At 35.5% G+C, this 24,812-nt stretch overlaps 3 non-coding genes across 3 annotated transcripts; 2 read left to right on the top strand and 1 right to left on the bottom strand.

Annotated features, from left to right (window-relative positions):
- Positions 1-17,878: 17,878 nt before the first annotated feature.
- On the bottom strand, positions 17,879-18,000 carry LOC149409738 (U5 spliceosomal RNA). The gene has a single exon (XR_016305168.1). It is a non-coding gene; the product is annotated as a U5 spliceosomal RNA (small nuclear RNA).
- Positions 18,001-22,782: 4,782 nt separating this feature from the next.
- LOC149409737 (5S ribosomal RNA) lies at positions 22,783-22,901 on the top strand. Its single transcript, XR_016305162.1, has one exon. It is a non-coding gene; the product is annotated as a 5S ribosomal RNA (ribosomal RNA).
- A 322-nt stretch (positions 22,902-23,223) lies between these two features.
- On the top strand, positions 23,224-23,342 carry LOC149409736 (5S ribosomal RNA). The gene has a single exon (XR_016305167.1). It is a non-coding gene; the product is annotated as a 5S ribosomal RNA (ribosomal RNA).
- The last annotated feature ends 1,470 nt before the right edge of the window (positions 23,343-24,812 follow it).

Here is a 24,812-nt window from a genome sequence, read left to right as displayed (position 1 = left end):
TTTTACTAGGAAATAGCCATGCAGTCACATTTTTAACAATATTTTTAGTAAAAAGCCTTACTTATTTTTTTCCGTGTACCCCAATTGGGGATGCCATACTGTAACTGGCTCCATATGGTTTTGAGCAGTTGGAGCTTTTGTGCGGTACTCAAATAAAAAATAACGATTCTACCCGAAAGGCATTTCTAGTATTTTTATTTATTCTATGGTTCCAATAATCCCACGAAATAGTGGAATCCAGAACGAGTGTATTAATTTCATATTCCACAGTTTCCAAGTCCATTCACTATCACAGTATGCGGGGCACGGCACCAGCTGCTGTGTTCCGTGACTCATGTCCACAGAACTGTGGAATGGAACCTACGATTAGTGAAACCGTGGAAGTCAAGGATGAAGTTTAATTATGAATATGTTTACAGGAAACACCGGATTGTCGCAAACTGTCTGTGTCTTTTTTTTGCAAATATTCCTTGCTTTCACCCTTCAAGGGTGTTCGAGGCCATCATTTTAAATTATGGTGAGAGGGAAGGTGAATTTAAATACTAAATTAGTATATTTCAAAATTATATGGAAGAATATAGTCGAATTCAGACGTAGAAAAGATGAGATGTGGAGTGGATGGTAGGCAATTTTAAATAAGAGAGGATATTTGTTTAGAGAGGTACAACCAAGAAATATGTGATAAAAGAAAATCCCACTTCGAGAATACAGAATGTGTAATCTGAGGAGTCAAGCAAGTGAATTTTAAAAAGGTGAGAAATAACGGAACAATGTCTAATCCTCATTCGTAAAAGTGGGGACATTTATTTTTTGGAGAAACGGGGGAACTGTTGAAACCGTGGTTTTGAAGGGATAGTCCTTTGTATTGTGTGCCAATACTCTGATCAAACATTGCGGGATCTATCTTTGAGGACGGAAATATTTGATAGAATAATATGTTTTCCAATAGGGTTCGATGCTCAATTTCCCACGAGCTAAAATGTCTAGAAATCCAAATCAGAGGTATTTTTTTTATTTTTTTTTATAGTGTATACCTCACAAGAGTCCCAACTGCTCCCGTCTGGAGCCAGTGAGACTATGGCATCCCCAATTGGAGGATGTTGTGAGGCTGAAGGTAAGTGGGGAAGGGAAAGAGGAAGGTGGGGAAGTGCCTGGCTATTCAGATCTAGTCACTAAACACGGCTAAAGCCATTTGGAGCAACGTTTCAATTCTGAATGGTGGTCTTACACCAGGGCGATACTGGTAGTATCTTCCACTCTGGAACTTGCCGCAAATATACTTTATATTATTTTTAATTAATTAATTGTGAAATAACACAAATCAATCAAATAAAATTTATTTGCGCACGCCGGGTTCGAACCCGCGACCTTCGGAATGGCAGTCCAATGCGTTACCACTGGACTATGCCGGCCGTCAAAGGTATGGTTTTACCAGAGCTTTAAATGGAAGCTAGCAAAATATGCCGTGTAAATAAATAAAAAATGTTGGCTTTACGGCGCTGAGTCAATTCCATTCGTTAAGTTACGTCAAATTAATTAATTTTTATTTTAACAACTTTTCTTTAACTTTTGAAGGTTATAACACATCAACGTAATATATCAGTGAAGAAGAAGATAATAAACAAATCAGTAACGAAACACGAAACAAAACAAGAGACAGAAAATAAAAAGGTTCTCAACGCAATCGAACCCAGGATTTCTGTCATACCGAAACAACGTATTTATCATATATTTTTGAATGATCACAACGTTCTAAAGATTCAGTTTGTAACTTAGATAGTGACTTGGATAAACAAATCCGATATTAATCAATATGGTATAATTACTGACATTATTTTTTAAGCCTAAATGGATATTCAATATTTATTTTTCCTTAACTTTTCAAGGTTATACTATAAATATGACGTATGAGAATTAGATCCCAATGATCAAGTGGATAAAGACGTTGTCCCGGTAAGATAGAGATTCTGGGTTCGATTTCCTGACTTTTTTGTTTCATGTTTCATTTAAAATTGTTAATATTATGTTTTTCCTTAATGATAACTTGTATTTGTTAATTGTGGTTACTTCTCAAGAAATTGACGATGACACAAAACAGTAACTGCAAAAAAAAAACCCCCAACACAAAACAAGAATATTACGACTTCAGCATTGAAGAGGGATTCTGCCAAAACAACATATGTTCAACAACGCCGTTAAACAGCACGTTCCAGAGTAGAATACTCACAGTATCGCCCTGGAGTAAGACCACCATTCAGAATTAAAACGTTGTTTGAAATGTCTTTGGTGCCGTGTTTGGTGACCAGGTCTGAATAGCCAGCTAATTCCCCACCTTCCTCTACACCATCTCCTTCCCCTCCCCACTACCTTCAACCTTACAACATACCCCAATTGGGGATGCCATAGTCTCACTGGCTCCAGACGGTTGGGAGCAGTTGATACTCTTATGGTATTCACATTAAAAAAAGGATCTCAAAAATTGTCAGGTAATTCTTAAAATTTCTGTGTATCTTTGTTTGTAAAAAAATATATTATTATTTCATCATTGGATAGTACATATAACAAAAACCTAAAACCCGATGCCCGTTCTACTGTTCCACTATGCCATAATTCCACAAGTCTGGCGGTAGTAGAACTGGTTGTGGTAGTGAAATGTAATACACACTCACCTGCGGGTGGATCAGAACACTTCTGTTTCTGTTCGCTTCTGTCCGGAGGTCGACTCTGTAAAATTACTCTCATTGTAGGCATTGTAGGGATAGTGAAATTTACGTTTTGGAGCCCAGTAATACCACACAAGAGCCTTAACTGCACCCAATCTTCTGTAACCGGTGAGACTATGGCATCCTAAATAGGGATATTATTTCGTGATGCTGAAGATGTGACGTGATGAGAAGAGAAGGAGGTGAGAAGATGAAGCTTTGAAAGTAACTGACTACTTAGATCAGGTAACCAATCATGGCTAAAGAATCCTGTATTTCAATTATGGGTGGCTGGTATCGGTACTACCGTCCCGAGAACCATTAAATGAATAACTACTGTGATTCGCTATATTTGGTGACTTAGCGAGGGTGTCCAGGTTTATAGGATAAGTTATGTCCAGATTTTGGCAACATCCGCATCTGACCATCAACTGCGAGGTGGGTCAGATCGGGAGAGCCGGTAAAGGAGACCATTTCTCCAGCCAGAATCTCTTGACCCATCGCTTTGTACCGCATTGAGAGGGATGAATTCATACATCCGTCACCCCTGGACACACTGACCCTCAGATTCCTACATATCCCTCATACCTTTTTCCTTATTATTTTAAAATTATTTTCCTAGGGCTTCTTGTGTAAATTTTGAATAGTTTTATTTCAGCAGGGCGATACTGAGAGTATTTAAAAACTGTGGAATGGGCTGCGAATATATTATATATTATTTTTCATTAGTTAGAAGCTTAAACCTTTCCCTTATAAATATTTGAGAGCAGTTCGAACTCTTGTGCGGTATACACATTTAAAAAAATGATAAAAAAGTATTATTACCTTAATTACTGTACAGTTTAAGATTGTTATAAACGGAAGTGGCGCCCTCTGTTATTTTTAAAAAGAACCGTTTAAGTTTTCAAGCGGCGGTAGCGGGTTTTTATCTGCTTGTTATAAAGTATTCACGAAAATGTGACGAACTCCCGATTAACTCAAAATTCCTAGAAAAATAATTGAAAGATAGAAAATTTGGACAGTTCTCATCACGTAATTGAGCATTGTTATAAATTATTCCCAAGTTTAGTAGTGTAAAGGTATATTTTTTGATATACGTATATGTACGAGTACTTATGTAATGCATAATATACTTCTGTTGAAGACGATGCAATTGTATCACTTAATGAAGAAATAATTGATTGATTTTTTTTTGTATATGTCTTCTCTCTTCTTGGCCCTTCTCGCTCTTTTTGGATTTTCTAGTCTCTTTTTGTCTCCTATTGTCTCTTCTTGTCTCTTCTTATCTTTCATTGTCTCTTCTTGTCCCTTCTTGTCTCTTCTTGTTTCTACCGTATTTTTGTCTCTTCTTCTCTCTTCTTGTCTTTTCTTGTTTCGACTGTCTCTTTTTGTCTCTTCTTCTCTCTCCTTGTCTCCTTTGGCTTATCTTGTCACTTCTAGGTTATTCTTGGCTCTGCCTTGTTCTTTTTGTCTCTTCTATATTATCCTTGGCTCTTCCTTGTTCTTCTTGTCTTTGCCTGCCTCTTGTTGTTGTTTTTCTCATATTTTATTGTTTTTTGTGTGTGCAGTTTTCCTCTGATTAACTTTGTATGCATCAGTGATACTAATATTTTTTTCTAACTTATTTCATATTGCTGTCATTTCCAAAATATTTATTAGTTGTATAACTCATTGGGAAATATAATTTTCAATAAATAAATAATTGGTAGATAAAATCATAAATTACGTGATACTTAAACAAAAATTTGACCGTTAGTGTGGAGGTCCGTTAATGTACTGCATGTAGGTAGATGCCACATCTAGTAAAATATAATATTATTATCCATTAAAATTGCACTTTCCTTTCTCTTAAAATGAAATAAAAAAGTTTAAAATTCCGTACTTTACGAAAATTACTGAGCTTCGGCAGTTTGCCGGCTGGGGCAAAGTAGTTAGATAGAAAGGTAGGTACCGCTTTCCGGAAGTGGCCCGCCCCCATCTTTTTGTCCGCTTCCTGTTTATGACAGATTTTATGGCGCGAAATGCAGAACGCCATTTTATGTGTAGTTCGGTTGGAAGCTTTTTATATTATTTCTCGTTTTATAAATCCCGATTGAATTTATAAGCTCGTTCCAGAACCTTAAGGGCGGTTAGGGGGTTCTATAAGAAATTATTAACCACCCTATATATCGCATGGAGTACAGACTAACTAGTCGTTTTTGTTTATTGTTTAACGGCCGGCGTGGTCTAGTGGTATACGCTTTTGACTACAGATCCGAAGGTCGCGGGTTCGAACCCGGCGTGCGCAAATAAATTTTATTTGATTAATTTGTGTTATTTCACAATTAATTAATTAAAAATAATATATAGTATATTTGCGGCACGTTCCAGAGTGGAAGATACTCTCAGTATCGCCTTGGTGTAAGACCACCATTCAGAATTGAAACGTTGCTTGAAATGGCTTTAGCCGTGTTTGGTGACCAGATCTGAATAGCCAGGTACTTCCCCACCTTCCTCTTCCCCATCTCCCTCCCCTCCCCAATACCCTCAGCCTCACAACATACCCCAATTGGGGATGCCATAGTCTCACTGGCTCCAGACGGGAGCAGTTGGGACTCTTGTGCGGTAATACTGTAAAAAAAAAAAAAAAAAAAATATTTTAAAAACAAACAAACAGTAAGTAGATAAAACGAGTGGTAAAACAAGGCTTGGGAAATATGTATATTGATCAGTACCAAGGAATTGTCTATATGAAATATTTACATTGATCAGTACCAATTAATTGTCTGTATGAAATATTTACATTGATCAGTACCAATGAATTGTCTGTATGAAATATCAGAGAGTCATCAGAGACCCTTAGATGACCGGTAGATGATTCCTTCCGAGCATTCTCAAGATAAAGTCAGTGGGATAGAGCCAGGGGTAGTAGCCATACTACCATGTGTAGAGAAATCTCAGATATATCAATATGTTGGTCGTTGTAAAGGATATTTCTCATCCAATCACAGGAATGTGTCAAAGAAATGCTCTTTTTACGCGCCTAATTTTAAAAAGTAAACACGTTACCGTTAAATACCGTTCGAAGTAGAAGATAATTTCCGAATCTTTATGTTGAGAGACAAGAATTTTTCACTCCGAAGCGTCTTAGGTGATATATATAAATAATGTGGTTACCTGACTCCACCTCTTCCGGCGCCTTTTTCCCACCGCCATCTTGTCTCTCATCCCGACTTCCGCCGACCGGAGACGGCTGAACGAATCAGCGTCAATTTGAATAAGGTTCTACACTCTGCAACCTCCGACGCCTTTCTTCGACGTCCGTTCTCACAAGGCAAGTGCGTCGAGACGCCAAATAAAAATGCTGGCCCTCTGTCTGTACACAAATGATTATTCACCTGAGTCGTCGTTAGAACTATTAAAACTTACCAGCCTTTATTATATTAAAACAAATGATCAAATTTGAATGGTAGCAGAAGTCGGAGGCACCCGAGGAAGAAATAATATAATCAAATGAAACAGATAATTAAGTCGAGCCATGTCAAGAGTCACAACAACAGACAAATGCATAAGAAAATGTATGAATGAGAATGATGCAAGTAGTGTGTGCCAAGTACCAAGACCGATAATACTGCAAGGAAGCGGCGTTAGTTGTTTCTGTTTTTCATTTATAAAAATCATGGACTTTTCTAATCGTCCAATGAATTGTCGATGTCCAAGCTGATAAAATAATTAAATGATTTTAAGAATCGGAAGAAATTCTATCGGATTAGTTTTTTGCTCTAGAATGAATTTTGTATCTCTTAATACCACAAGCATGCATTTTGCAGAAAAGAGCTCAGAACGATATGTTTGTGGAAGCTGTTGACAACTTGTGTAATGAACGGACTTATGTTTGATGTTAAATTAAATGTGGAATTTGTCCACTGGACCTAGTTCGGTGCAACTACGCGCGTTGTCTCATGGCCGTTGTTCCCAACTTTTAGATCGATCAATCTGAGGCTCCAATCAGCCGAGCCATTTACTTAGTAACAATCGATTTGCCTGTTTCCAAACACTTTTATTGTTGATAATCTTTAGTGGCCCCGTCCACTTTCATAGACACTAAAATGACAACAATGTAAAAACTTTCAATGTTAAGTTAATATTGATGAGTTAATATTGTACTTATTATTAATACAGATAATTTGTTTTAAGTTCTGTAATACAAAAACTGACATTTTATATTTTCTAACAAACGCATGTAAATACATCAAAAATAAAGCATTAGCTTGACTTTTACTAATGGTACGAAAGCGCGAAAATACATTAATACAAATTTGACGATTGACGTTCCTCTTCCGTGTATTAACATGAAACTAAGCAACTTGGACAAAATAAAAATCAAAAAGTAGTAAGAACTTCTTCTTAAATTAATATTACAGAGTTTACAACATCATCCGGCAGGCGAAACGGCATTTTTGACAATCGCAAACGGGAAGAGAAATAGTAGTCATTCAATGTTTAACTGTGTAACTCGATATTATCGTCCATTACGTTCCCCCATTCCTCAATATCTGTTAAAAATATTATCATCAATATCTTCATCTTCACTGTCCATATTAATTTGATTGGCAATACGAAATACGAAAAAGAATGCGTAAACCAAATGTAGTTCAGCATTTCGCTGTAATTTTTTACTCTGTTGACACTTTTTATAACTAACCGTTTTACTGAGCTAAAGGTTAATCCAGCTGTTTTGTTCCTCTAGCTTGATAAGAGAGTTGCATTGGGAAGAGCGTAATTGTGCATTTGAGAAATTTGAACCAAAATTTCCGTTCAACAGTATCAGTAGGATTGGGAACAACGGCCGTCAGTTACATATCTCGTCTTTCAATTCATTTAAGTTGATAGTACACAACATGAACAATTTGTACAAAAACCTTAATAGATTATAACTTGTATAGCAACTTAAATGTTGACTTTTTGCTTCTGGCTTCAGTCACCGAGTAAGTTATCTTCATTGGTATTTATATATTTGGTTTCTTCCTCTAGTATACGAAAAATATTTCCATTCAACCCATCTGTTTAACATATCAATTCCAATAGGGTAAATGCTTATCGCCTGTCACTAGGAGTGACCCTTTTATTGCGTTGGAAATTGTATAGAACCGGTCTGGATAGGACGCTGAAGTCAACATTAAGATCTGCTAGATGGAACACTTATCATTAATTTTTAAATTTATTTCATATACAGGTCACGTACCTGACGGATTTAGACCAACGATTCATGCGGACATTTGAAATTAAAAACGTAGAAATATAATTTTTTTTTTGCTGTCAGACGATATTTTTTTCAAATAAAAACATAATTTTCCATCACGCCTTTCTGTTTTTTACTGCATTCACATTTATTATTTCTATCTGTCGGGAACATGCTTCCCAAACATTCTAACTCGCCCACTTGCCCCAAGTCAACGTTCACAACCATGCTCCAGTATATCAGTTGATTTTAAGCCCGGCTCGGTTGGAATGTCGAGCTTAGCGCAGCTTGCAATACAATCCGTATAGGCATAGGTTGTAGGCTTACACGGAGAATTTTTTTTTTTTTAAATTGCTAATTAATAAATAATCTCTCCGAAAGTTCGTATTCCTGTTAAAAACGGGATTGTAGGCCATTAACGAATGAAGAATGAATTGATAGGTATCCTGATAAACTTTGAGTACAATAATAATGTTTTGTCACGATGTCCAAACACGTGTTCACGAAAATTCTAACATTTTTGCATTTCGTCAAGATGGTTCCATGATAACTCAACACAGTGACAATTCAACGCACTATTAAAAAGTGACATAAAGTCATTAGAAACGATGAAAAAAAATTATATTAACCTAACCTAACCTAACCTAACCTACCTAACCCAGTTAATAAAGTTTTTGTTTCATCACTTTCCATGACTTTATATAAAGATGTGATGAATTATCATTGTGAAGATTTATTCGATCACCCGTCAAGGTATATCTCTAATACAAACGCACGTGAACGCGTGTTTCGATATTATTATGAATCAACTAACATTTTATCAGGAAGCCGATGCAGACCCGTTTTTGACAGGATTAACAATCATTTTGAGGGGATTTTTAATAAATCAGCATTACAAAATTTTCTCCGGATAGATATCACCAATATTACACGAACTGTCTATGATTTTACATATATATCTTCAAATAATTGATGGACTCCGTGGTTGAGGGGTAAGTCTTTCGACTACTAATCTGAAGGTTGCGTGTTGAAATCCCGGCGTGCGTAAGATTTTATTTGATTAATTTGTGTTATTTCACAATTTATTAATTAAAAATAATATATAGTATACTTGCGGCATGTTCCAGAGTTGTAGATTCTTTTACGTTTCAACTCTAAATGGTCGTCTTACATCCTGGTTTAAGACCACCATTAAGAGTTGAAACGTTGCTCTAAATGGCCTTAGCCGTGTTTGATAACCATATCTGAATAGCTAGGGACTCCTCCAAATTCCTTTTCCCTATCTCCTTCCTCTCCCCAAGTATTTAGTTAAGGTACTTCTCAGTGTCGGTCCGTTATAGTTATGGTAGATAGGTGGAAACTTGAGAAACGTGGGAAATGACTATATCATACAGGACCCCACCGAGAGACAGCCTGGGTTCTCATTGGTACGCAACATAACCTGGAACGCCATAAATAGGCTAAGGTGCTCCCATAGCCGCTGTGCCAACATGATCCACGGATGGGGCCTTAAAGAGTCGGCGATGTGTGAATGTGGTGCAGTGCAGACCACCGGACCATTCATTCCCCGGCGGGATTGTTGAGGTTCACGTGGCGACACCTGAGGCCCTGGAATGGCTCGCAGACCGAGATGTCCCCCTCTAACCCCCCTACCATACGAAAGATGAATAGTTATGGTGGTGTGATTGTATTGTAATGTAGTTTTTGTTCTTGTATATGGACAATAATTGTTTTGAAGACATTATACATAACGGAAAGTCGAATGGAAGAGTATCTTGTCGATTGCTTGTTGACAATACATATTACCATTTTGGGGGTTTTTGTAGATGATAATAATAGTTTTAATACAGCCACCCCAAATGATGATGCCGTATGTTAATAGCGATATTTTTCTCAGAGTTATGGATGAATATATTTGTTTTTATCAATACCAGGCCCCTTCTATCCTGCCCTTTACCAAAGCATCTTAGATATAAATTGTAACGTATCAATGCTTACATATCCTTTTGGCGGGGTTATCCCTTTCTGTACTAGGGGTATAATACTTGGTATGGAGCACATTCCCTAACTAGAAGGGAATAGCTCTGGTGACTTGATATTCGATCCACGAATTGTCAATATTTTTGGTTTTGCATTTTCATTGTAGCGCTCCCGAGTGATCATAATATGCGACTGCTTTTTTGTACAGGGTGTATCAGCACGTACCCAACCGACTTTAACAAGCGATTCCTGAGCACATTTGAAATTATTAATTTTGCTTCCGAAATTTTTTTTTTTAAATTTTTTTTTCCATCACAAGTCGCCACTGGGTTCAACCTAACACGTCACGTGATACGCAATCTGTTACATTTCAGCAGCACCGAATAGACGAGAAAGCGAGGATCAGGTAATTCATTGCGAGTGTGCTAGATTTTTTTTTCTTATTGAAAAAAATATCAACGAACAAAAAATCACATTCTCATGTTTTACACAGATTTGCTCAGATATCGCGGGAAAAAGAATGTTCCAGTTTTAGTTTGTGCTGATACACCCAGTATATGCGTTTATTGATATACAAATATAATAAGTTTTGTTATTTTGCACGTTTTGACGGTTTATCACAAAATTATTGCATTTTTCTATTTGCAAAATGAAGAAAATTTTTGTTGGCTTATTGAATTTAGCTTTTGCAAGGGGAATTTCCTTTCAAACTGTGAAGGGATACATATTATAGATGGAAGTACGTTGAGGGCATGTCCGTTGCCCGTAATAAACAAGTTATGCCTGCAGTTTTATGTAATTAGTACTTAAATTATCAGTGTTTACAATTAATTTTGTAAATTTATAACTAAGTAATTAAGCATTACGCCGGTTCTCCGCAGGGGTACGCAGAGAGGGTAGACCGCCAAACATTCATTCACATTCATACATCGTTTCATACATACTCTTCTGTTATTCTTACTCTAAAGTGTTTAGTTCTTCTATCATTCAGATTCGCGTCATGTATTTATTATTTTTAAACTCCTTTCTTCGCTCATCCGTTCTGCATGCTTAAACCATCTAGTCGACCATTTCTTAATCTTACGGGGATCTCATTTCTACAGCATTCAGTTTACATTTGTCCTTTCTTTGTCAGTTCTACGCCTCACTGCCGTACACCAGTGAAGATACCAACACTCCATTGTGGTCTGCTAGCTTCGCTTCTTTGGACAGTTATTTTAGCATTAACCGCGTTCAATCCTAAATTAATATAGTTTTCTGCATTCACCCTTCTTTCAATATCTTTATCAGACTTTCAATCTCTCGTAAACATAATTCTCAAATACACAAACTCATCCACCTGCTCCAATTATTCATCATTCACAACTATATTGCATACTGAGTTTGTACTCTCTCTTTCAATACAATGCGTAAGGTGACGCGGTTGCCTGCATCAACTTACGGGTCAGAGAGAAAGGTAGTTAACGATACAATCAATAGGTAAATTGAACATTTCACATCAGGCTATCGCGTCGTGATAGATCAGGATGTACACGAACACTCGACACAAACGGCGATTAATCACACATTATAGAAAATTAATTGATAGAATCCTGACTCTGCGATTGGTGGGAACAAAACAAAGCTACCGGGGACGAATGGCGTTACGAAACACCATGACTTTAGACTTTAATAATGAATGAGTGTGTGCAGGTAAGTTTTTAGATTTTCACGGCCAAAAGCATTGAGTGTGTGCAAAGTCGTTTTTGAATGGCGGTTTCACTGAGAAACGATGTGATGGTTAATCTTAGTTAAGTTAGTGTGCTATTTTAATTATTCTCTTCTGCTTTTTTACAGACGAAATTAAATTTGCCTAAGCAGGTGTTCACTGTTCAGTTTTGAATTTATTAGAAGTATTAACAGTTCGAGGGCTTGAAACAAAGACCACCGAAGCATCGCGGAAATGCATAATGAACACTGCCTAGTTTGCATAATGCGAATGCAGAATATTGCAACAAAGTTCAACTCCTTCAAAGCCTTCGTACTTTCTTCGTTAAGTAAATATTCAATATGTTAATGTGATGCATTTTAAAGGTGTACTTAACAAAAGCAAGGTACTTCAAAAGTTTGCGAGATGGATTATTACTACAGAAGGGGAAAAATACTGTTTGGGAAGGGATCATACTGAAAAAATAATGATTTGGCACTGAGTATGTGAAATAGACGAAATTATATTAAATTAAGAAAAAAGATATAATTAGAGATATTTAATTTATGTTTTTCAGTCTCAAAATTTCGATTATTTTCGGAAAATAAATGGGTTTTATTTTTTCACTGATCTTTTTAAGCCAGATTTGTATGCTCGATTTGAACTCATTAAAATTTTCTATTCGTTTTATGATAGTGTAATGGAGACACGGTTTAATAGAGGATTCCGTATTATGATACGATCTAGTGTGATGGAGACGCGGTTTAATAGAGGGATTACGTATTTTAATACGATCTAGTGTGATGGTGACGCGGTTTAAGAGGGATTACGTATTTTGATACGATCTAGTGTGATGGAGACGCGGTTTAATAGAGGGATTACGTATTTTAATACGATCTAGTGTGATGGAGACTCGGTTTAATAAAGTATTCCGTATTATGATACGATCTAGCGTGCTGAAAACGCGGTTTAATAGAGGGATTACGTATTTTAATACGATCTAGTGTGATGGAGACGCGGTTTAATAGAGGGATTACGTATTTTTGAAAACTTTTAGGGTATAATAATATAATTACGGAAAGAAAGAGCGGTTTACTTTTAATTTTATTTAATTTTTCTTAGGAAGAGAAGGAGAGGAAGATCTGGGAAGTAAAAGGGTATGAAGGCTGGGTAGAAATCTGGTGGTCAGTTAGTCCAGGAGTGACGGATGTTTGAAATAATCATCCCTCCCACTGAGGTGCGAGGCAATGGGTCGTAGAGTCCTGATGGAGAGGTAAAAAGATCTCCCTCAATTCACCTAGAATAGGACTTCTTCTTCTTTCGTATGGTGGGGGGTCAGAGGGGGACATCTAGGTCTGCGAGCCAGTCTAGGGCCTCAAATGTTGCCATGTGAACTTCATCAATCCCGCCGGGGAATGACCACATGTTCGGTGTTCTGCACTGCACCACTTTCACACATCTCCGACTCTTTAAGGCCCCATCTGTGCATCATGTGGGCACAACGGCTATGGGAGCACCTCAACCTATTGATGGTGGACCAGGTTTTGCGATGCAATGAGAACCCAGGCTGTCTCTCGGTGGGGTCCTGTATGAAATGGGCATTTCCCACGTTGACCGTTTGCCATTCAAGCTTCCACCTATTTTATGAGGTGAGAGGTTCTTACCCAAAAAATAACAGTTATTTATCTTAGTCCTTATTAAATGTATCTTTTTTTAATGGAATTATTTTCAATAATTGTTTCTTACAGTAATTATGTTGAAACCAAATGTTATTTCATTAATCTACGCTTATTGAATGAGTCTGAATAATAAAACTTAACCAAGATATGTTAATCCATTAAAAAGTTAAAATGATATTTGGGATTATTCCCATCTACACCCGCAAAGATCATCTCCTGAGAAGCGGTCTATTGAATAGTGTAATTTTTCCAGCGGTCCCCAAAAGAGCGGGGAAAACTTTGACTATTAATATCCTAAAGTTGTTCCACCACGTGATGGGCACTTATAAAACTTTCATACTTTAAGTCGATATTCTGGTGGAAACAAAAAAAAACGAAGATGGTCTTATAATAGAGTTGACCTCTTGAAGGTATATAAAGCTGTTCCAAAAATGCATTATTACGTATATATTAGAATTTTATGAAATGATCATTTTGATGAAAAATGACAGGGCTGTCGATTAAGTTGTCAAAAATTTAGAAAATTAATAATTCTTAATAAGAGGTCAGAAATTATTTTTTTAGGTTTTAAAAAGAAAGACAAACATTCCCGGGTTACAAATACCCTAGCAATATCTGAAAATCTCCTACTACCACCACAATCAGCGGAAAATGTTGTTTGTGTTGTGATAGAGGACTTAGCCAGCCGAGAAATTTAACACACTATGCCTGGGTGGGACCCAAAAGCGATGTCATCTCAGCAACCACCGAACAAATTTAATCATTTATTTTCTATAAATAGTGTTCCTCAATTTCCCTCAAAATTACAATTTTTTCAATTGATATGTATAATAATAACGTACTAGGTACCCACTTTAACAATAATTACTGTTATAGTTTGTACTATTTATAAATACATGATGACTGAAGTCCAAATTTTAGTATGTAAGTAGTAAATAATATTAGAGTAGTCCTAGAAAATAATATATAAGGTATAAGATGAACAATTTTATAACTAAATAAAATATACATTAAAAATTTTAAAAAAAAATTTAAAAAATTATGTGAATATTGCAAGAGAGTCCAATCTGCTCCCAACAATCGCCTGGAGCCAGTGAGACTATGGCATCCTCAATTGGAGTACGTTGTGAAGCTGAAGGTGGTGGGTAAGAAAAAATATGAGAAAGAGGAAGGTCAGACATTACCTGGCTATTCAGATCTAGTCACAAAACGTGGCTAAAGCCGTTTCAAGCAACGTTTCAATTCTGGAATGGTGGTCCTAAACCAGGGCGATACTAAGAGTATCTTCCAAATAACCTGATAAAACACAATTTATTCAAATAAAATATTTGGTTAGAACCCTCGACTTCCGGATTGCTGGTCGGAAGCCATACTCGAAGATTTCGGAGGTGATTTATACGTTTTCAATTTACAGATTTTAAATTTTTTGCAGATACGTCCCATTAATTGATTTTGCGTATAATTATTTAAAAAAATCGATCCTGTGTGACCAAAGATATTTAATATCAAATGCATTTGTATCTAACGGATTTTTCTACGTTTCTATAAACAATGGAATTAAATGTCACTGACAGTTATTGTAGTATGTATGGTGATAAAACTTGCTGTATTTGTATTGTGTATAAGTGTATATGCAAACAATAATGTAACCTAACCAAACGCCTTGTCATTGATAGTTATTATAGTACGTATGGTGATAAAACTTGCTGTATTTGTATTGTGTATATGCAAACAATAATGTAACCTAACCAAACGCCTTGTCATTGATAGTTATTATAGTATGTATTGTGCTAAAACATGCTGTATTTTTAATGTGTATATCCTAATACAAATGTAACCTAAAATAATGTATTGCTATATAGGAACCTATATTTAACATTTATAAGTAAACCATAGACAAAATGCGAGAAATAATTAACAAAAAATCTGCCTCAACACAGGTTCGCCTAGTGAGGCAGGTTATGCACAACTTAAAATATAGTATATTATGCCATATATCTTTATAACACTCATACATATTTACTTTTTCTTCTATTAGAAACTGTTCTATTATTGTAATATTAGTTTTTCAACAATGTCATTGTTACTAACTTACATATAGGTATTTTACTTACTAATGATATATTATATATTCTGTAATTTTTTAGTACGTCACTACGTCATATTGCGGTAACCGGACTACTCAGATCAGTGGAAATTCAAGACTCTTTTTAAAAGTGGTATAAAGTCATGAAAAATTATACTTGGCTCAAAAGGTTATGTTAGGTTTGGCTTATATGCCTTTTTTCATAACTTTTAAAGAATTTATATCATTTTTCGAAATTGTGTTGAGATACCTCTGTACTGAGTTACCAAGTAACTTATTGTATATCAAAATAATTGTGTGTGGTATTATGAAGGGCTTTGCAATGCGGAAAAAAATCTTATGTGATTATAGACCTTTTGTTAAAAAATGTAATTATTACAGCACCATATCAGAATCAAAACGAGAAAGAAAAGCGGAATGAGAGGGACAGGAAATAATATTGCAGCACTTGAGATCTCCCGCCTAGCGGCACAATGCGCCCCATTGTATAGAACTACAGGAACTCAGGCGTACAGGGTGCAACAAATGAGAAAAAACCGGTTACGATACATTTTTTAAGATTGGCGCACATTGTTTTCGAAAGTCTTATCTCTGGTCGCCTCGATGTGTTTCCAATGTTTTTGGAACATGTTCATTTTGGAACTTCGTAATTTGAAACTCTCGTACTTTGTATAATGTGTACGTCTAAATTCTGCACAATATTATTGTTTCGGGGATAGAGATGGTCTGTAGTATTGCCCCATTTACAAATAACTGTTATTTTTTGTTGATTTTATTTTTGGAACTGGTGATTTTAGAACTGGTTCCATAGAATATTAATTAAAAATGTTGAGGAACGCAGGGAAAAACAATTATTTGAGGAACCAGTCATTTTTTCTCAGAATTTAATGGCTACCTCCATTACGACTAGAGGAGAGGCGTATTTATCGTACCCAGTAATAGTACCGGGTATTTTCATGCGGTACTTTGTACTTGTGACCAGAGATGTGCAAAATGGGTACACAAAACCATTTGAAATGCAAAATGGAAATGGGTCAAAACTTTTCCATTTGAAAATGCAAAATGCAAAATGGTTTTTAGAAAAGCATTTCAAATGCAAAATGCAAAATACCTATTTTCAAAATGCATTAAAAATGCAAAATGGTTTCTCAGGTCAAACAATTAAAATAATTGTAGAATTTCTAAACAATTTTGTCATTTAATAATGGACATCAATGTAGAACAAACATATTATATGATGGTAAATCCAAAAACACCACGACTACAGATTATGAAACCACAAAAAATTTGCACGGGACTAATGTTGCCAACGTAAAAACATAGAAACTGCTATCTAACATTTAATATTACAGCTTCGGCTATGTTCAGTATTTGAATCAGTATTTTTGTAATGGTATTACTCAATTGCCAGGGCTCCTACCAGGGAGCAACTTAACAAATGTAAATTATCTCTCATAGCGAGGTTGAGGACTGACTGATATTTGGATATTTGATATTTTGGAATGTTGCAAGAAAGCATTTAAAATGGAAAATGCATTGAGAAAAGCATTTAAAATGCAAAATGGTTTTTAAAAAAGCATTTAAAATGCAAAATGGAAAATACCCATTTTGCATTTTGCATTTCCATTTGAAATGGATTTATTTGAAATAAAGTACATCTCTGCTTGTGACTAATCTCCAAAATACCTGGTTCCAAAATACTCACTAGTGTTTTATACTGGCATTAAGTATTTATTACTTTATGTCCCCAGTCACCAGAAAGGTATAAAATACTTTTGAGTAATTTGTAACCGGTATTTATAAGAGGTATTTTCAATGGGTATTTGAACAGGTATTTTTATTTCAATAGGTACTTCTAGCAGGTATTTTTAATGTGTATTTTTAACAGGTATTTCTCGGAGCTGTATTGACTGTACCTAGTTACGAAAAGTACCCACAGAGAACTCATCTCTAATATGCAATACTCGGTAGCCGCAAGTCGCTGAGAAATTACTGTGGGGAATCATATATTTTTTGGGGAATTACCTTTCACATCAACTCTCAAAGAACCCCCTCCCCCCATGGATCTTAAAGGATTCGGGGGGGAATTATTGGGGATAATCAATTTAACACAGAAATTTTGTGGGGAATCTCCACAGATACTATAATCCTCAGCTCGTTATAAAATATTTTGTAACCGGTATTTTTTTGTTCCTGTACTCAGCAATAACGAAAAGTACTCATAGGACCCACCTCTACTCTAGTCTATATTTCTGTCCCAGTTACAAAGAACTGTTAATTTTTGTGTTCTCACCGAAACCGTCGATATTACTTTTCATTGGAACCGGTGATTTTGGAACTGGTTATTGAATATTTATCAAAAATGTTGAGGAACGAAGGAAAAACATGTTTTTTAAGGAACCAGTCCCAGTCCCTTTTTCTCATAATTTCACGGCTACCTCCACTACCGTCCAATTTCTTATTCTAGTAGAATACTAGAATTCTAATTCTACTCAATCTACTCACAAGTGTCAAAGTTCAAAGACCCCGCTTCAAGAAGCGGGGAACAAAAAATTGGTTTATAGGCTCATTTGAGTGCTCCCCTCCACGGAAATCTTTAGTAAAAGGCGAGAGATTTATTCGTTGTTGAAGGGAAACCAGAGTATCGATGAAGAGAAAATTAGTTTATAAACAAACCTGTTGTAAGAATTCACGTGGAGGACGCGGACGGAAGTGGCGCCATCTAGACAATATGATAAAACCGCGGTTAATCACTAAAACGTCGCTAGATGGCTTTTTTAAATGTAGATTCACGAAGAATTCATAATCTATCATAGATGGGGCTAATTTAATTATTTTGGAAAAAAATACTCGTCGAAGGTTGTGCTTTATAATATTAGGATAAATAATTGTTTGTGCCCGTATATATGCAGTAAAATTATGAATATCTAGCTTTGGTAATTTAATCGAATATTGTAGTTCTTTGCCTTTCTAGAAAGTATTGTATCAGTGATTCAATTTAATAGTGTACTTGTTTGCCTTTCTAAATGGTATTATAATATTGATTTAATCCAATATTGGAAAGTATTATATCGGTGATTTAATCCAAAATTGTATTTTTCTGCCTTTCTAGAAAGTGTATCGCTGATTTATTTAGTCGTCTGCCTTTCTAGAAAGAATTGAGTTTTTTTACTGACAATCCTGTTAAACATGTTAAATCCTTGGATAAACCTTCAATCGTGAAACATTGGGTAAGGCAAGGTTAAATAAGTTTAAATTAGGTTAGGTTATGATAAAATATCTTGCAGATAATGCATGATTACTTAAAAAAATTAATACACGAAGTATTATTAAAAAAATACACTCAATTATTTTGTTTGAAAATTTAAATTTATAATTTTTTATTGCCGGACCCGATACTTGGTGAAAAGAGGTACCAACTTTTCCCCCCAACCACATCTCTAGATCTGAATCCCTTGTTTTTCGCACTCTCTTTTCATTTCCTCAATGTTATTACGTTTTCATATCCGGTCCGTAATGCCTTCGAAAATAATTCTTATTATTTCGCCCAGTTTTTTGTATATTGTTTCCCGGGAAGATAAATTCATTAGATTATGCGGATTCTTCTCGGATTCAATAAGAATATTTATTAAATAATAATGGAGATTGCACGGTTCGTTGAACGCAGAAGGTTTAAGAAGTCGGAACTGTCCGGAAAATTGTGCCTGGCCTAGTGGAAGGAATTTCAAAATGAAATTATTCTTTAATTACATTAGAATTTTTGAAAAGAAATGCAAAATATTAATATTTGAGTTTTGTTGATGTTGTGACAGTAGCACCATTTGTTACCAGGCATTTAAATAATTCGATTTTTTTAATATCTATATAGTATAAAGTAAAGTCGCTTTCCGCGTCTGTCTGTTTGTGCGGTTAGTTCTTCTAAACCACGCAACGGTTTTTTTTAGAATTAGTACTATCAGTTAGAAAATTTCTTCCGGAAGGTTTGAATGTATATTACATGCATATTTTATTTATAGAAAGTAGAGAAAAGTGGATGTTTTGTAATCAAGTAGTAAAAAAAATATATTTTCGGGCGCTTACATTGCTAACGCTGGATAAATCTTATGAGATATATCAAAATAATGTTCTATGGAATTGTATATCTTGAAAAGGCCTACAGAAAAATCTTCAATATAGGCCAGTGCAATTAGCGCCAAAAAGGGGGTCGCGATCGAAGTAATTCCGGTAGTCTTGTTTTTTCAAAAAACTTGTTTTTTCAAAAATATACACACCTTTACGACTTTCTACCTCGGTACCTATTAGAGATAGAAGAAATTTGTCTTAACAAGAGTTGTAGGTTATTTTATGTTCTATTATACTTGTAAATATATTTTAGCCGAAATTTGCATTGGAAATGAGATATTTGGGAAAAAATAGATTTTGGCCCGATATCGGCCAGTTTTTTCAAAATGGCGGCGCGAGCACAGGTGCGCCAAGGTCGGAAACTCAGATTTTACATCAGGGGATCAGTTTATATAACATATAAAAAAATTGGGACTACCGGAATTACTTCGATCGCTTCTATAGTTAAACCCCAGCAACGCCGTTTACAAGTCAGTTTTTATTTATTTATTTATTTAAAACAAGTTTCTCGTTTACTCTTTATGTTTTTAAGTTTCAAAAAAAAAGTATTTTTGAAGATAATTTCAATACATTTGTTATGCCGAAACGTTAATTATTTAAAATTTCCTCGATAGAAAAAAAAATCGCAAAGTAAGCTTCGAAAATTATTAAAAACACATTTTCTTCTGTTTTTAATATGTTATAGGCATGAAAAAATTCACAGTGTATCTTTAAATGCAACTAAAGAATTTGTCGAGAGATTTTTTCTCTATTTCAAACGAGTCGTGTTTTATTAAATATTTTAACCATTTTTGCTTAATTATTATCGTTTTTTTTTTACTAGCGCCCTCCTTCTAACATTCGTATTTACATTTCTCCCTTTCAAACAATCTTTGAACGCTCGACTTTTACCGGCCAATAAGAAAACCTGGACAGAACGCGTCAAAAGATGTACCTTGGCCCTAATTTTATTATTTACAAACCGATACAGAAAAACATGGTCACCTGGCAGCATCTCTTGTTTCCTTTTTGTGAAAATTTTATTCAATGAATTTTGAGTTTATTACTTGTAAAATGTAACTAATTCCATTTTATTTCAATTTTCACATCTTTATAATTATTTCCTTAGACATGTGTTTTCTACTGAACAAGTAAATAGTGCATATAAATAAATAAAAAATTTATGCTAACTCCATTGATGTAGTATATTTTGAAAAAATAGTTACCACTTTTTTACCTACAACTCTCCCAAAGCTCTAATTAAAAAAACCGGATCCGGTCTACGCGCACCGCTTATCTAATAGTGGAACAAGTTTCGACTAGATATAAGTACACAGTAGCGCCTGTAATTGTAGCTCTATGGCTAACTCGCTTAAGGCGATGCCATACGTAGTAATGCAAAATCATGTGTTTTTGGTTTGAAAATTTGGTCGCCTAAAATGTTTCAGATGCTTTAATTAAATACTGCGAGTAGAATACATCTTGGCCTGACATATGAAATAATTGAGTATTTTTTAGATAAGTTTTTTTATAAGCCCAGAAAAAAATAATGTAAAGGCCTATGAAAACTGCTTTAATGTTCAAAATCTCCTACTTACGAACCCACTTTTGGTTATGATTTTATTGTATAATGTGGCAAATTAAGTTATTTATAAAATGTTCGAAAAAAAAATATTTATGCCTGAACATCCACAAAATAAAATAAAAGGCACTTTTTGGCCATGCATTTTCTTGCATAAATCAAAACAGCAGGAGCGCCGAGAAATTTTAACGATAGGTATTTGTAAAAATTATTTCTATTTCGTTCATCTCAACGGGGACAGCAAAAGCGCTATCGGTGTATTGGTGAACCCCAATGCGTGTGTGTGCGTGGCTGCAGGTGCATGCACGAATCGTCGCGCCGCGCCCAATAGCGACTTATTATCGCGATCAGTTCTTATTATTTCATTTACTGTTATTCATTTATTCCAAAAATTAAGTAGGTGCCTAGGTACATATTCGTAATAAAATAGCGAGGTCTACATTATTTAATATTGTATTGTACTTAACTTTATTATTATTATTACTTACTACAAATATGTACGTAGATACATCTATTTTGCCTCCGTGGTTGAGGGGTAAGGCTCTCGACTTCGAGTCCGGAGGTCTCGGATTCAAATCACGGCGTGCGCAAGTAAATTGATTTTAATTAATTTATGTTGTTTCACAATATTAAAAATAATATTTATTAAAAAGAATATTAATTAAATATAATATAAAATAATTGTCTGGAGAAATAATGATACACGCGGCGACTTAGTTACGGCCAAATCAGCTATCAGCTTACAGGGTTTTGTAATACTAGTCCAATTAAGTCGCCAATTGGGGAATCCACAGTCTCACTGGCTCCATACGGGAGCAGTTCGGACTCTTGTGCGGTATTCACATAAAAAAGTCACGTCGCAACTCGCAACTAGAGCGCCTGCTGTTCGCTCATCACCTCAGTCACATCGCGACTTGTGCGTAGTTATATACATGTGACTGCCTGCTCCGAGCTCATCTTCTGCACACGCACAAGTAAATGAGACTTGTGGGTGCGTGTATACAGGTTGCTGCACACATAAAAAAGGAGATATCAAATATAAAGCACGAACACACCAACTGCACATTTTCCGATTTAAAATTTGTGAAGGAACGACGAAATGGTCTTCTAAGCCAGTATGTTTTCGAGTGCAAAATGTGCAAGAAAATAGAATACGTACACTCCGAAGACCCGAAACGGAAAATGTCTATAAATACTTCTGTCGTCGAAGGAGTGATGTGTACAAGAAATGGGTATTCACAATGGAATGAAATTTGTGGGGTTTTAAATATGCCAAATATGGATTGTAAGACTTACACGAAAATAGAACAATGTTTAGCGCCAACAATTGAAGAATGTGCCTTAGAAGAAATGATCGCAGCTGGTGAAGAAGAAAAAAATGGGTGTGTCAAGCCTACGCAAGACAGAAGTGAAACTTCTAGTATTCTTCTCTCTCTCTCTTTTCATTTCATTCTCTCTTTTTTTCTGTCTATTGACATATTTATAAGTAGCATGTGATAAAAAAAATTAAAAGTTATAAAAAAAGAAAAAAAAAATTAGTTAAAGCGGGGATCGAACCTCGGTTCTTCACGACCACAGTCGTGCGCTCTGCCTGTAGACAGCGAAGATGAGTTAGGAGAGTGAGTTAAACTAGGTATATAATATTTACACCTTGCTAATGTTTTCAGTATTATTAGGGCTTTTTTATACTAATTTTCATATATTTATTGGCAGGTAGAGTAGAAATTAATATTGTTTAGCGTTTGCCAACGACCATACCATGTTGAACACACCGGTTCTCGTCCGATCACCGAAGTTAAGCAACATTGGGCGCGGTCAGTACTTGGATGGGTGACCGCTTGGGAACACCGCGTGCCGTTGGCCTATTTTTTATTTTAATTTCATGTTTTTTTTATTTTTTTATCATTACTATAATTAATAATATCATAAAATTCTTTAACTTTTCAAGTATGCTACAGGCCTAAAATATTACTTAGTGGATTGATATTATGGTCAACCATTGAAAAAAAAAATTCCTACAAACTTATTAATGTAATTACGATCTTTTTCAAGCGCGTATGTAATGATTATTTTTATCAACCTCGCACACACCTTGCTAATTTTTTCAATATTATTAGGGCTTTTTTATACTAATTTTCATATATTTATTGGCAGGTAGAATAGAAATTAATATTGTTTAACTTTTGCCAACTACCATACCATTTTGAACACACCGGTTCTCGTCCGATCACCGAAGTTAAGCAACATTGGGCGCGGTCAGTACTTGGATGGGTGACCGCTTGGGAACACCGCGTGCCGTTGGCCCATTTTTTATTTTAATTTTATGTTTTTTTTCATTTTTTTATCGTTAACATCATAAAAAATTTTATATCATTCTTTAACTTTTCAATTATGCTACAGGCCTAAAATATTACTTAGTGGATTGATATTATGGTCAACCATTAAAAAAAAAAAATTCCTTAAAAACAAAAAAATAATATTCCATGGCCGAGAATCGAACTCGGATCAACTGCTTCGAAAGCAACTATGCTGACCATTACACCACCAACGCCAGTTGTCGAGATGAGCTAAGAAGCATTTATATTTTACTTCAAAACTTTTACTACATCAAATGAACTTTAATCGGTCCCGCATTTTCGTTTCGGTCATGAGTTGGTTTTACTCCTCGAAATTGCATGACGCGCGTAAAGAAGTTTCACTTCAAAAAGGCTAGCCATTTTAAACGGTGACGTAGACGAGGGTGGCTATCCTTTGGTAACGTTGGTTGCAGATGGCTCCTGGGCAAAGAGGTCGTACAAAAGTGGATTTAGCTCCTCATCTGGCGCAGGGTGCACAGTTGGATACGAACTAAAAAGGTTTTATTTCTGGGAGTGCGAAACTCATACTGCTGCATATGTGCTAGAGCTACTAAACTACACATAGTTGCTTCTGAGCACATAGGTGCTTCATAAACTGGCGTGACAGTGCTAATGCCATGGAAGCCCACATTATAGCAGAAGGGTTCTCGAGAAGCATGGAAATGCATGGATTGAAATTTAACAAACTAGTTGGTGATGGCGACTCCAGCATCATGAAAAAAATAATGCAACAAATGCCATATGGTCCTAACCTTATAGTACAAAAAATAGAGTGCAAAAATCACTTACTCCGCAATTTTTGCAACAAAATGAAAGCACTTGGAAAAAAACCAACAACGCTAAAGGCTTTGTACCAGTTCATATAAGGAAAAAGGTTGAAGCAAACGTTTTACGCATGAGAAGAGCTGTAGTTGGAGCAGTAAATTACAGGAAAGAGCAAGAAAACACAGTACAAAGTGATAAAATAAAAAATTTGAAAATGGACATAAAAAATACCGCAAATCATGTGTTTGGTGATCATAAAAATTGTGCATCGTACTATTGCAAGCCGGAGAAGTATACTGATGATCCAAATTTAGTAAGCGATCTTCGAGATTGTGGAATATGGACTGATATCCAACAATTCTTATTGTCTCTAATAGCAAATGCAGAAAGTCTTATTATTGACGTGACAAATAACACTGTGGAGCAATTCAACAACGTTATCGCCAAATTTATAGATGGAAAAAGGGTAAATTTTACTACAAGAGGATCTTACCAAGCAAGATGTTTTGGAGCAGTAGCTTCGTGGAATAGTGAATTGGCAACCCATTCAAGAATACAAAAGAAAATCCAAGGCCACAGTCCCGGCAAATACACGAAGCACTTTATAGAGAGAAAACGACGTTCGAAGGAGAATACACAAATGTGTCGAAAA

Source organism: Hesperophylax consimilis, chromosome 30, assembly GCF_061612785.1.
Source record: "Hesperophylax consimilis isolate HC1 chromosome 30, BYU_Hcon_1.0, whole genome shotgun sequence".
NCBI lineage: Eukaryota > Metazoa > Arthropoda > Insecta > Trichoptera > Limnephilidae > Hesperophylax > Hesperophylax consimilis.
This window is presented reverse-complemented; position numbering and strand designations above follow the sequence as displayed.